The sequence below is a fragment of the Bactrocera tryoni genome, chromosome 1 (genome assembly GCF_016617805.1).
Source record: "Bactrocera tryoni isolate S06 chromosome 1, CSIRO_BtryS06_freeze2, whole genome shotgun sequence".
In the NCBI taxonomy this organism is placed as follows: Eukaryota; Metazoa; Arthropoda; class Insecta; order Diptera; family Tephritidae; genus Bactrocera; species Bactrocera tryoni.
In genome coordinates, this window is record NC_052499.1 from 80,808,774 (window position 1) to 80,822,711 (window position 13,938).

Consider the following 13,938-nt stretch of genomic DNA (forward strand, 5'->3'; position numbering starts at 1 on the left):
CCGTCTCTCAGCTGCCAGACGGCACATTTATCGCATGCGAGAAAATAGTTACCTGAGCACCAAATTGACTTGCTACACCACTTGCATACACATTGCGCTCTCAAACGCCAACCCACAGTGTGGCGAGAGCAGCGACTGCCTCAACACATTTCCAACTCCATACGTATTCGTTTTGTATACTCGCACCAATGCTGTTTGTGCGCAGTTGGCAACCATGCTCAATGTCGTCTGCTGTGTGGCCGCCGTGTAGCATTGTTGTGTTTGGCGCTCTGCAGGGCGCATTCGTTCGCCTACCAACTGACTTGCTGGTTGGCGTCGTCATCGTCATCGTCGTTGTATGATTATTTGGTCCGTCGTCGCTTCAGTTGCCTATGAGACGTCGTGACGGTCATGTGTGTAGGCGCATTCAATTCCCGTGTTCGGTAGTGAAATAATCAAATTTTGTTTGTTATAAATTTTCGCTCGCGCTCTATTGGCCAGCCCCATCAAAATTGTCGCAATTCCTAAATCGTGCTTTTTGCCAAACTTTTAAAGTTGATGACGCGAATTGGCAGCGCGTGTCGCCCCAAAGCAAAACAAACCGAAATTTTTGTTTGCGCGAAGGAAGCGCGTGCAATTTAGCAACGCGTTGGTGTTTTGAAACCCGAGCGAAAATTCGGTTTTACCAAAAAATTATTTGTTTTTCCATAAAGTGCGGCCGAAGAAATCGCAACGCGTACGTGCGTGTGTGTATGTGTGCGCGCAGGTTTTTTGTGTGAAAATTGATATTTGTGCAAAGTGCAAGTGAAGTGAAGCTCTTCGCCAGCATGCAAATGGTGTGCTGATGTAGTAACAACAAAAATAAAAGTTGACAACAAGTTTACAAACGTCAAAGTGCTGTTTGCGGGCGTGAATCAGCCCGTTTGCCCCGAATTATTGATATTTAACTGTTGTGTTCAACTCTGAAACAGCTTGTAGCTTCGCATCTTTGCAAACTTGAAGATTTGGTAAATAAAACTTTGTGTTTGGAAATTTAATTTTTTAGTAAATCGCTTTTGTCATTTTGTGGCCATGCTAGTGCGTGCGTGTGTGTGTGTGGTTTTATTTGCGTGTTTCAACATCGCTTTGTCCCGCTTTAGCTTATGTTTTTAAGCGCATTGTCTTACTTATTAGCCAAACGTCAGACAAAAGCTGAGCTTAAAGCGACCCTCACGGCCGCCTCACCTGTCTGCCGTAAATGCCTGCGAGCGCGCTCAGCTTCAGCCGTTCGAGCAGCTAGCTTTTGCGTTTGTTATAAGTAATACTGGTTTACAAAATAAACTAATATAACAATAATAACAAAAAATGTAACAAAAACAATAATAAGTAAAAATATACGAAAAATGAATTTATTTGCGGGAATTTTTTTAGAATTACGAAGAAAGTAATTTAATGGTTTACATAAATAAAATTTTGCGAGAAAATGAATTGAAATATAAATAATTAAATGAATTAATAAATATAAGCTATAAAATTGACAACAACAGAAACAATAACAAATGCTTAAATAAAAAAGGTTAAAATTAAAATCAAAATTATAATGTTTCCCACTTGTTTTTAGAAAAAGAAACTAAAAGTAGTTTAATGGGTTTCTTAAATTAAAGTTTGGTTTAAACAAAAGAAATTATAGCATAAATAATTACATTAATTAGGAAAAATTAAATTAAATAAAATTAAAAATTAATCAATAAAATTAATAACAACAAAACATACAACAAAAACAATTATAAATATAAAAACACTACCAAATGAATTTATTTGGGGGAATTTCCTCTATTAGGAAAAAAATAGCTTAATGAAAAATTCAAACTATTAATAATAATACATTAAATGTTGTTAAAAAAAATTAAATAATAAATAAGTATAATATTAAACTGATAATAGCAAAAATACTAGATTTACAATAATAATTATATATATTTGGGCAGATTACTTCTAAAATGGGGAAAAACTATTTCACTCAAAAATAAATATTAATAATAATCATATCAATAAGAAAACGGATTAATAATACTAATTTAAAAATGCAAAATAAGAACAATGCTTCACATTTTTTTGTATTATAAATATTTTAATTTCTTGCTTATTTTCTTGCAATTTGAATTGAATTTGTTTGTGAAAAGTATTGAAATTCTGCAGCATTTAGCAGCAGGAAATTAAACAAAAAATTAATAATAATATTATAACTCCTTATGCTAATCATTCTCTTGGAAATAAAATACAAAATTACTATTTTATTTAAAAGTGAAAAATAATTGTCTGTGCTGTCCGTTATTAATCCTAAAACTTTTTTTATGCCAGTTGAAGTATTTTTTAGCGCCATAATTTTTGGTTAGGTCAAATATTGTAAAATATTAAAATATTTTTGAAGTAGTTTATGAAATTAAATCTAAGTGAACACATTAAAAATGTAAATTTATAAAAATTTATTATATTAAAAAATATTGAATAAATTAAAATAAAAATCATAATAAAAATAAAATATAAATAAAATTATTAAAAGTAAAAATTTAAATAAATTTAACAATTTAGAATTATATACAATTTTTTACTTAAATATCAACAAGTGTGATTATGCAAAATGAATAAGACGGTAACCTAACCATATTAAGTGATTTCCTGTGCCACCAGATTAATTAATTAAAAAAATTACCTGAAAAAAATGAGTTCCTTGAAGGAATTGTCTTTGAACATATGTATAAAAATATAAACAAAAATATTTATAAATAAAAAAAAACAAAATAAAAACAAAATTATTATTAGAAAAATTTAGGAAATAACCATTTATTAATAAAATAATCGTGTATAATTGAAAAAAACTGCAGAAATTAGTCAATAATATTTTGTATATAATATTGCTGGAAAAATTTGGTTTGAGGCAATTAAAAACAAAAAAAAAAGACAATAATATCACAATTTTTGGAACAATTTGAAAATATTTTTTTAAATAAAAGTAGTCAAATGGTCGTACATAATTCAAAAAAAGAAATACAAAATACAGAAACTAGTTAAAAATACTTGGTTTTAATTGGAAATTAATTTAATTTTTTTAATAACAGTAATAAAAAAATCGTATATAATGAAAGAAAATACAGAAATTATTCAAAAATATTTCGAATTTAATTTTTTTGAAAATAACTAAATGACTAAATAATATAAAATAAATATTTGGTTCTAGGCAGTTACAAAAAAATTCAAATATTTATAAGAAACGAAAATAGTAAAAATAATAACTCAATTCTTTGAAACTTTTTGAAAATATTTTTTTTTTGAAATAACTAAATTAACTCAGTAATATAAAATAAAGATTTGATTCGGTTACAAAAAATGCAAATAACTATAATGAGTTTTCTTATAAAAGCAATAATTGGGTGTAATTGAAAAATATACAGAAATTAGTCAAAAGTATTCAGAATATAACTTTTATCAAAATAACTAAATAAATCAAATATTTTAAAATAAAATTTTATATTATAATTATAAATTATAATAAATAATAATAAAAAAAAATATATATATAATAAATATAATTACAATTAATAAAAATTATATATAAAAAAACAATACAAGCTTTTAAAAAATTGTGTATAATTAAAAAAAAAATACAGAAATTAGTGAAAAGTACATATGTATGTATATTCACTATAACTTTTATCAATGAAAACAATGAAACATTTTATTAAAAATAAAAGGAAATAATTACTCCATTAGTGGAACATATTTTTAAAATAATTTTTCATATGAGTAACTAACTACATTGTTCTAAACATTAAAAATAAAATTTTGGTTCGAAACAATTACGGCAATGAAATCGAAAAATTATATTTCAAAACCAAGTTTACTAAAGTAATAAAAAATCATCGTAAAACTTCAAACAAAAATTTATAAAAGTTAAAAAAATGTATAAACTTTTATCATAGTAACAATAAAAATTAATTCCAAATTCAGAATAATTCAGAATAATTTATTAAAAATATATATTAAAGAAATTAATAAATTAAAAATTAATTAAATTGTTTATTACAAAAAATAAATTTTTATTACAATACGTTTTACCTAAATAACTAATTTTTCCACTATATATTTTTTTAAATTTTTTTGCAAAAATCATAAACCGTGTAAACCAGTGTAACGCGCTTTTAAACCTCTATTGCCATTATTGTTGCGTTTTTGCACTTGCTTTGCACAATTTTCTACACCGAATATGTGCTGTAAATAATTAAAAGTTCGCGCTCTTCCTTATCCATTTCAGTAATTCCCCACTTTTCGACGTTGTTGCTTTTCGCAACAATCTGTGCGTAGCGCGCATAACCGAACAAAAAACTTTTAACTGCACAAGCATGAGTTCTGAGTGACTGGGGAGTGCGACGCCCCCCAGTCTCACCCCCCGGCCGCTGTCGTACTACTGTCTGCCTGTCTGCGTTTTATATGAAATAATGCGCCGTTTGACCCGTTGGCGATGCCATTTGCTGTGCATTGTTTGTCGTTGTTGTTGTTATTGTTTGCAGTTGTTTGATATTGTTGTTGTGTTTGGTTTTTGTTTTTGCTGTTGTGCGCGCAGTGACAATCACATTTTCTGCGCTTTTCGCAAACGACGTTTCAGCGGCAGAAGTAAACAGATTAATAACAACAAGCGCAACAACAACAAGAATAACAACAACAATGCGAATACATAAACCAGCAGTTGCACAGCATCCACCACAAAAGTTCCAATGCAAAAACCAGCGTAAAAGTGAAATAAAAATCGGCAAGCAAACCGAGAACGGCCGGTCTGTCGCGCCAGTGTAGAAGCAAACCTGTTTTTGAATAAAATTGTGCTTTTTTGCATTTATTTTTAATTACTACTTTTTCCAATATTTATTTGCCTTCTGTGCTGCTTATCGCAATTGTTTTTGCGTTTTCATTTTTTAATCATTTATTGTAAATATATTTATTATTATTCTGAAGCCCAGCTTCTGCTCTAAGGCGCTTATCGTCACTTATTTTACTACTTGCAAGCGTTTTGTATTTATACCCTCAACGGTATAAACGTATATTAAGGATGCCAGGAAGTTTTCAGCAGCCGGAAGCAAATATTGGAGGAACTTTAAAGTGCATACGATTATATAAGAGATTAGTGTTACGAGCTGAACCGATTTAGCCATTTCCCTGTATCTGTCTATTTATAAGCGAACTAGTACCTGAGTTTTTGAGATATCGATCTGAAATTTTGCGCAGATGCTATTCTCAAGAGGTAGCTCATTTGTCGGAACTGCCGATATCGTACAACTATAACGTATAGCTGTCATACAAGCTTTTCAATCAGAATCTTGTCTTTGTATGGAAAACTTTTTCATTTTACAAGATATCATCAAAAAAATTCGCATAGGTTATTGCCTAAGCCATTGGTGAAAACACCGAATAAATTGTTCAGATCGGACCACTATATGTTTTAGCTGCCATACCAACAGGTGGATGATAATGAAGTCTTTGTATAGAAAACTTATTCAGTTTACAAGGTATCATTACGAAATTCGGCAAAAATTATTTTTTAAGACAATTATACAATATACGAAAAAATTGTTTAAATCGGATCACTTTAGCATATAGCTGCCATACAAAATACTGATTATAATGAACTTCTTGTATGAAAAACTTGTTCACTTTACGAGATATCATCACGAAATTCGGCTCGAATTATTGTTTATCGCCATAATACCATGTCCGAAGAAATTGTTCACATCGGACCACTTTAGCATATAGCTGTCATACAAACGGATCGATCAAAGTCAGATTGGCGATTTTTAAAACACTTTTATGCGATGAGAAATGCACCTGTGAAGGGTATTATTACTTAGGTGCAGTCGAGGTTAACGGTTTTTTATTACATATTTTTCCACTTTTTAAGCTCTTCTCTAACCCTCCTCTCCTCTATCCCTTTTTAACTTATTTTGTCTTACTTTATTATTTTGCTTATTGCTGTTTTACTAATTTGTTTCGCTTCTTCGTCGCCTGCCTGTTCGACGGCCTGTTGCTTTCCGTTTCCGTTCTTCGCCGCGTACGCTTCGTTGACTGCACATTTCAATTTCTTTTGTTTATATTCACCCTCCGGGCGACATTTCATATTTTACTCTCGAGCGATAATAATAAGCGAGATTTTCTGTACAGCTTCTTAGGTCCCGTGAGGCCCTCAACCCAACAACAGGCAGTGAAGTGCTCTAATTAAATTTAAGCATATTAAAAACATCAAACTTTGTTGTAGATTTGTTGTAAAAAAACGAAGCGATTAGTCGCGCTTAAGTCATGTTATAGATAAGCGAATCACTGTGTCAATAAGTTTGTGCATGTGTGGGTAGGTCTAAGTGTATGATTCAAAATTAAATTGAATAATATTAAAACCGTTACAAGATAAGCGTTTATGTGCATATGACACATGAATTTATTTGTTTTTTCCCCATTTTAATTAAAAAGTCATCTTTTATTGGGATTTATGCATTGAAAATTGCTGAAATGAGTTGATTTCACGATTTGACGTATTTGAAACATTTATTTGGAATTATCAGTAGCTTAGAGTTATCGCGTGTTCGTTGAGCTAATATGTGTTCGTTAGAACGAACAGTTGATCTCGTCTTTGAGAAATTCCCCAGAGGGCTCTCTCAATTTACAAGTTGATTTTAGTAGCTAAAATCTTGTTTTTCGACGCAAGCTAGTACATCAGATTAATTTATTAATATTAAACGGTTCGAAAAAACTAGCAAATAACACATTACTTAAACCGTTGGGGATTTTTTGTCTTATTATCTTTTAAGCAACAATTGGAGCTTTTCGTTCTGGTAGTGGCTTGGGCTCAATTTTTGCGCATTTTTAAGGTGTTCACGTTGTGGTGTTGCGAGCGAGAGGAATTAGAATTTATAAAACGACCCCAAACGGTTTGATGGACTTTATTAGTTCCGGTAACGAAAAAAATGTGCTTCAAGTTAGATCCAGATTTCATTGTCTCAGATCAAAAACATTACCCTCAAATATATTACACTTGCCAGCATATTAGTTATTAAATCTATCTTTTACACTATTATGAGAACTTGATTTGTACTTATTATTTAAGATATTCCCAATCGGAAGCTGTCAAATTTTCTTCAACTTTCTGGCAATTTGTGAATTCTACTCCAAACCAAGGTTAAGTCAAGCCAATTTCTGACAAGGCGTTCTGTATCGACTCGATATGATAGTCAGAAGGGCTAGGTCTTGGCTACAAGGTAGCTGAGCCAAACATTTTCTAGCTGCTGTTTTCCAAATAATTTTTAATCAGGCTTGCAACATGAGGCATGCATTGTTATGATAGAAAATTATTGCCTCGTGTCTAATCGCAATCTCCAGTGGTTTTCCGGCAATCGTTCCGGTTTTGGAAGCACATAGTACACCATGATCTTCTAATACCACCAAATACAACGAATTACCTTGGCGCCATGGATATTCGGCTTTCACGTTGATTTGGCTGTTTGGTCAGGTTTCAGATATGCCTCTTCCGTCTAAAATTTTCCTACTTACCTAAATATTTCATCAGTAGTCACAATCTGACTCAAAAACGGCTTCTTTTTCTGGAGTTCAAGCAAGCTTTCACACATGCTTATTAAAAAATTTTGAAATCGGTGAGACCGATATCATTCCATGGTTCTACAATACCTGAAAGTGAAACTGTAAAATAACTAGATCTTTATTTGGACAGAAGGCTCACTTGAAAGACACGCACAAAAGAGAAATTGGAGGAGCTTAATTTAAAACACTGACTGACACTACTGAATTTTATGCCCACCATCACAACTTAGTCTTGAAAATAAAGTTCGTCTCTACAAGTCAATCGTTAAACCAGTATGGACGTATGTAATGTAGCTATGGGGTACGGCGGGTACATCCAACATTAAAATCATCCGAAGATATCAGTCTACGACTTTAAGAAGCATTGTAAGTGCTTCTTGACATATAAACAAGTTTGAAATCTACAAACAGTTTAATGTAGCTTTTTTTAAAAACAAAATCAGTCGAGAATACCTAGATAGACTTTCTAATCATGATATTTTCCTGACAATAAATCTACTGGCCAACAGTTTGGTTGTTAGACGTTTAAAAAGAACCCACATTTAGGATCTTCAAAATAGATTTTAAGTCCTTTTAAGAATATTTTTAACACATTATGTTATTCAAGAATATATTGATTAGTCTCAATGAGGCACAATCGATCCTGTTATGATTCTTATAGTTATTTATAAAATTTGCTGATTGCCTTCAGGTAGATTACAAATAAAACATACAGTAACCAAAAAAACATATTTCGAAGAATAGGACGATATACTAGTAATAAAATTTTGAAATCGACGAGACCGGATCACAATCAATGTTTTAACATATTCTGTTAACAAATACTCTTTCTTCTAATGTGAAATATAATGTAAATTCGAACTTGTTTGGAATCGAAATTTGATAGCTTTAAAAAATACGATCTTTTTATAATTAAAAATCAAAATTAGTTGAATATTTCTAAACCAATATATATAATATTTGTCAATAATAATTTAGTATTCTTACTCTTATAATATCTAGGTGTTCGCACATCAACAAAATGTTAATGAACTATTTTTACTGCTATTGAAGAGCAAGTCAGTTGTGCAAATAGACGTCGAGTTGAGCAAACATGCGGCATAAATAATTTTGAAGCACGATAACAAGTAACACTTGAATGTTTTTATAAAAAATAATTGCGAAAACCTACCTATAATCGTTTTAATTTGACTTGACTACTTCACTAGGTGTTAGATCGATGTTATTGTTCATTTTTTTGGGAGCAATTATAAACGTGAATATAATTCAAAGAGAACAAGAGAGAGAGACCGAGCGTAATGGATTTCGAACAACATATTCTTGCCTATGTATACAGTAACTCTTCACTTGTGGAGACTACCGTTTTGCCTTCCTACTTTAATTTCACACCGTAATTCTCAAACGCTTTATGCAACCTTCAATGATGCTTCACAAGACGCCTAGAGATATCAATGCTCAAATGAGAAAAAATTGGCATTGACATATAATAAACGAATAACGTATATGTTTACAACCAAATCATCATAAAATTCACACACTCACACTCACACAACAAGTAACAACAACCACATGTCGTGCGAATATAAATTGTCCTCAAATTAAATACAATGAATTGTGGGTGTTTGGAAACAGATTAATTGCATGAATGAGTAGCGCACATGCCACATGTACAGCAATAAAATAATAGCAGAAACATAAACTGCAGCGAAGTGTTTGCAAGCCGCAAAGATTGACTGGCGCTACTGTCCACTCACTGGTCTAAAGCATATGTTTCTCTATAGTATATAATGTGTATGCGTGTGAGTTCCAGGAAAAAATTATATACAGTCACTCTCAAGAACAACTGGCATCAGCAATTAGTTTATTGAATGTTCAATTAAAAGACACACTTGTCGCCGTAGGTTCAATTATTCTTGTAACACATACCCTGTTGGACATAAAGGGAAGATATTGACATTTCACAAACTGTTATGAATGGTACTCTTTTCCATAAAAGCTAGAGAGAAAGTTATCAGCGTTAACATCACTAAAGAGATTATGATGATCTATGACTAAGTCAGCAGTTTGTTATCCCTGAAAATATATCCTTATATGTGGTATATATGCAAGTCGTATGACTTATATAATTACTCTTTTCGATCCAATACCTACTACTTTTAGAAATTTGAAAATATTTCATACCATAGGAACCCTACCTACTACTTTTTGAAGTTTCAAAAATATTTCTTAAACTTGAACCCCTTATTACTACTTTTTGAAATAAAAAATACTACTTTTTAAAATACGAAAAAATTTCATAGCTGGACCCCTTGTTACTACTTTTTGAAATTAAAAAAAAATAGTACTTTTTAAAATATGCAAAAATTTTATACTCTTGTACTCCTTGGCATTATTTTTTGAAATTAAAAAATACTGCATTTTGAAATATGAAAATTTCCCTTCACTACTACTTTTTGAAATTAAAAAAAAAAATATTACTTTTTAAAATATGAAAAAATTTCCCTTGGAACCTTGGCTATTACTTTTTGAAATAAAAAAATACTAATTTATGAAATTAAAAAAAATACTACTTTTTAAAATATGAAACAATTTCAAACTCTTGGAACCCTGGCTACTACTTTTCGAAATTTAAAAAAAACTACTGTTTAAAATATGCAAAAATTAAATACCATTGGAACCCCTTCTACTACTTTTAGACATTTGAAAAAATTTCATACCTTTGGAACCCTACCTGCTACTTTTTGAAATTTCAAAAATATTTCTTAAACTTGATGCCCTTGTTACCACTTTTTGAAATAAAAAAAATACTACTTTTTAAAATATCAAAAAAAATTCATAGATTTGGCCCCTTCTTACTACTTTTTAAAATTTGGCACACATTACTACTTTTTAAATTAAACAAAAATGTCCCTCCCTAGAAAAAGTTGCCCTTACCATACCTTGGAAAGTACTACCAAATGTAAAAGAGAAAATTCCAACAAGGTAAATCTTGCCACTGTCGTTTGTCAGTATACTAAAGCCATAAAATATAATGATGTGTGAATGTGGCACGCAAATGAAGAAGTCATAAAAATCCAATATGCGAACGAAGCACACAAATCCAGCATTCATTTACACACACACACCCCCGTTCATGAAGACACAAGTATGGATATGTATATTTTCGGAGGCGCATGTCCCCATCATTATTTTGATTGTTTCGAGAGCATTTGTGTTGATTCCTAGACCCTAAGAAGTCATTAAACTCCTCTTCATGCCGCTCATGCGGCATTAACATTTTAATGTGCTGCCTCTACTTGCTGCCTGCTGCACTCTTTTGTTTTTAATTGCTATGCATTGTTGTTGCTTTGCTGCTGCTCCGCCAGGCGAGATTAAATTTAGAGCAACGCTTTTGGAGCACACTGTGTTTACTCGCAGAAGAATGTCAGTCAGCTATTCAATCTTTCTTTTTAATTCTATTCCTTTGCTGGAGCTATAATTTAATGCTGCTCGTAAAATTTCTGAATTCACTGGCATTTGTTTACTCACATCTCGCATGTAGTGGTGTGTGTTGTTTCAGTATTAAATGCCTTGCTCGGAATGCAGTACTTGTAGCAGCAGCTTCGAATGTTGCACGGCAATGGGAGATGTACGAATTAACTGTTTTTGTTGTTGACAGAGCTATTTGGGTCAATTCTGATTCTCAAAAACAAACAAAACCAACAATATTTAAATACAGAATATAAGTGTACCTGCAGGCAGAAGTCGTCACTGAGATAAGCACGTACAGTTAGAAAGTAAAATTGTGTGCGGCAGGCGATTAGGTGTAGGAATACTTACTGCAAATGTTCGTTTAAGAATTAAATATATGTAGATTTAAAGAGTTAGTAATATTTGAGGAGTTTCCAAATTGAGAAATATTCTATTTTTAGTCATGTTATATGTACTCTTAGTATAAAACTGACTTTAAATATTTTCTCTGAAGAGTCCGCTGAAGCTAAGTTTACTTGTAAGACGAGGCTTTTGGCATACAGCCTGTTGGGTTATCCTACTGAAAGCAAACCTTTATTAAGATATCAGACAAGCGCTTAGCTCTCTTCAAAGTGGGTTATTTTTTTCTTAGACTTTAAACATCTTAAATTAGTAGTGAGTAATTTCCTAAACCAACGCTGCACAATAGCAGAAGCGCAGTCAAAATTGAGAAGGGCCTCTTCGCGCCGTTCGGTATCAAGTGAAACTTCAGAGAGAACAACTGCTTATTGTGTGATTTGTTCAGCATGATGCTGGAAAAACTAATAAGAGCCGCAGAGCTAAATAGATAAGGGACAAAATTATACAAAAATGTACCACGGCTGATGCTATTAGTTCTCCTTTCTCGAGGCTAGACAAAGAAATGAAGCGTACGGGTCTGGTTGTGAACGGGACAAGACGAAAATTCTTCTGTCATCCAACAAACGGTCGTCGCGACTTGGCTCCCACATCACAGTTGACAATCATAGCTTCGAAGTTGTAGATAACATCGTCTATCTTGGAACCAGCGTTCACAACTACAACAACGCCAGCTTTGAGTTGGACTGAGTAGCAAGTTAGTAAAGTCTTCCCTCGACGGACCAAAACCAAACTCTACAAGTTGTTCATTATTCCCGATCTGCTATAAGGTGCAGAAGCGTGTATGATGTCGACATATGATGAGAATCTTTCGATTGAAAGATTTTGCGGAGTGTTTATGGTCTTTTGAACATTGGCTACGGTGGATACCTCAGACGACAGAGCGATGAGCTTTACGAGTTATATGACGATATTGACATAAACTTTCTGTATCATGTTGACGGAATGGAGTAAAGCATCCCAGCCTTGAAGGTGTTCAATGCAGTACCTGCTGGTGTAAATAGAGGAAGGGAAAGACCCTCAAAGGATTGCAGAAAGGTGAAGACTTTCATTCCATAAGATCAGCAGAGTGACATGGTTTGCATTGGTCTTTATGATTGTCGCCAAACTGCGAGAAGAAGAAACGAATGGCGCGCTATAGTTGATTCGGTTATAATCACGGAGGCGATACCTATATTAATGCTGTAATAGTAGTGTAATTTCCTTTACGTACGTACGTTAGCAACACTATTTCTTTAATGATGGGTTGATCAAAGATGGTTTTGTTTTGACTCTCAGCATACATTTGGTCTGAGTGCTGCCGCATCTTCCTTACCTTATCTTAAGTTGTATCTCAGATCCCGTTCTGGACATCCGTTTCAAATCATCAGACAAACCATATCCGATATAAGTGTTTAATAGAACAGAATTTCTATATAAAATTGGATATTGGCTTCTCATATAATACCTACTATTTCGACCTAAACAGCTTAGCTCTCCGTGAGAATATTTTCAGAATAACGCTATTTAGTTAGAGAAGCATTGGTGAGTATCATCATCTGAGCAATAAATGAATTAAAGATTCCCGGTTTGCGCTCTTGCCTTAGTTCTTTCACAGTTATAATATGATAAAGTGTCCAAGAAGTGGCTCCCTGCTTGAATACAGCTGATTATAGCATATTCATGCCCTACACAATGTATGTAATGGACCGAGCGTTAGCAAAAACTTGACTGTCGCCCAAGGGACTGGTTTTCCTTGCTGCAATGACAAGCGCAGTGAAATGACAGAATGTTACGTCTTAAGACAGATTCTATATTTTTTTTCTTTTAGGCATATGTATTATACATTGATTATTTTCCTTGAGATGGAAGAACATAGAACTCTAAAATGGATAGCGGGTATTGGTTGTCTTTTTTCGGTATCAAACTCAGGTTCTAAAGCACTTTATCCAACACCACGGATTCGGCTTAGCTTAAAATAAAATATCATTATACGAAACTGCGCAGAAAAGGCAAGTCTTACATCTGTGACTGTGCGTCGTGTTTACAGCTATGCAACAGGTATAAGTAAATACCTATGTCTCCACATACAAACAGACGTCTCCACAAATACATGAAATAAAGTGTTAACTGCGCGACGACGAAGTTCCACATTCAAAACTGGTCATTGGCTTAGGGCGTACAACACGCATGCGCTGTCTGCTGACCAAGTTGAATTGAGTTGAACTGAACTCAAATGAACTGAACTGAGCCCCGTGCTGAGCAGGGCTTGGCTTGGCCCTCTATTTGTCGTTTACTGCGGAAGTAATTTAACATTTTACAAGAGCAGTGGAAAGCGCTGCACTCACACACACATGGTTACCTATTCAGTGCGCGGAATGCTTTAGTGATGCCCTGTTGCTGTGTTTCCTTTTCACCATGCTTCTCTTGAACCAGAGTCAACTCGAAATGTGCCAACTTTAATTTGTTGTACCCTCTTCACTTATTAAAATATTTTGT

At 32.9% G+C, this 13,938-nt stretch overlaps 1 protein-coding gene across 1 annotated transcript in view; it reads left to right on the forward strand.

Moving 5' to 3' along the window:
• Positions 1–302: 302 nt before the first annotated feature.
• The window catches only part of LOC120778527 (protein toll), a 306,345-nt gene continuing 292,709 nt past the window's right edge, over positions 303–13,938 (forward strand). Inside the window, exon 1 of the mRNA XM_040110369.1 lies at positions 303–986. The gene's annotated coding sequence lies outside the window, so the exon portion shown is untranslated. The remainder of the gene's footprint in view (positions 987–13,938) is intronic.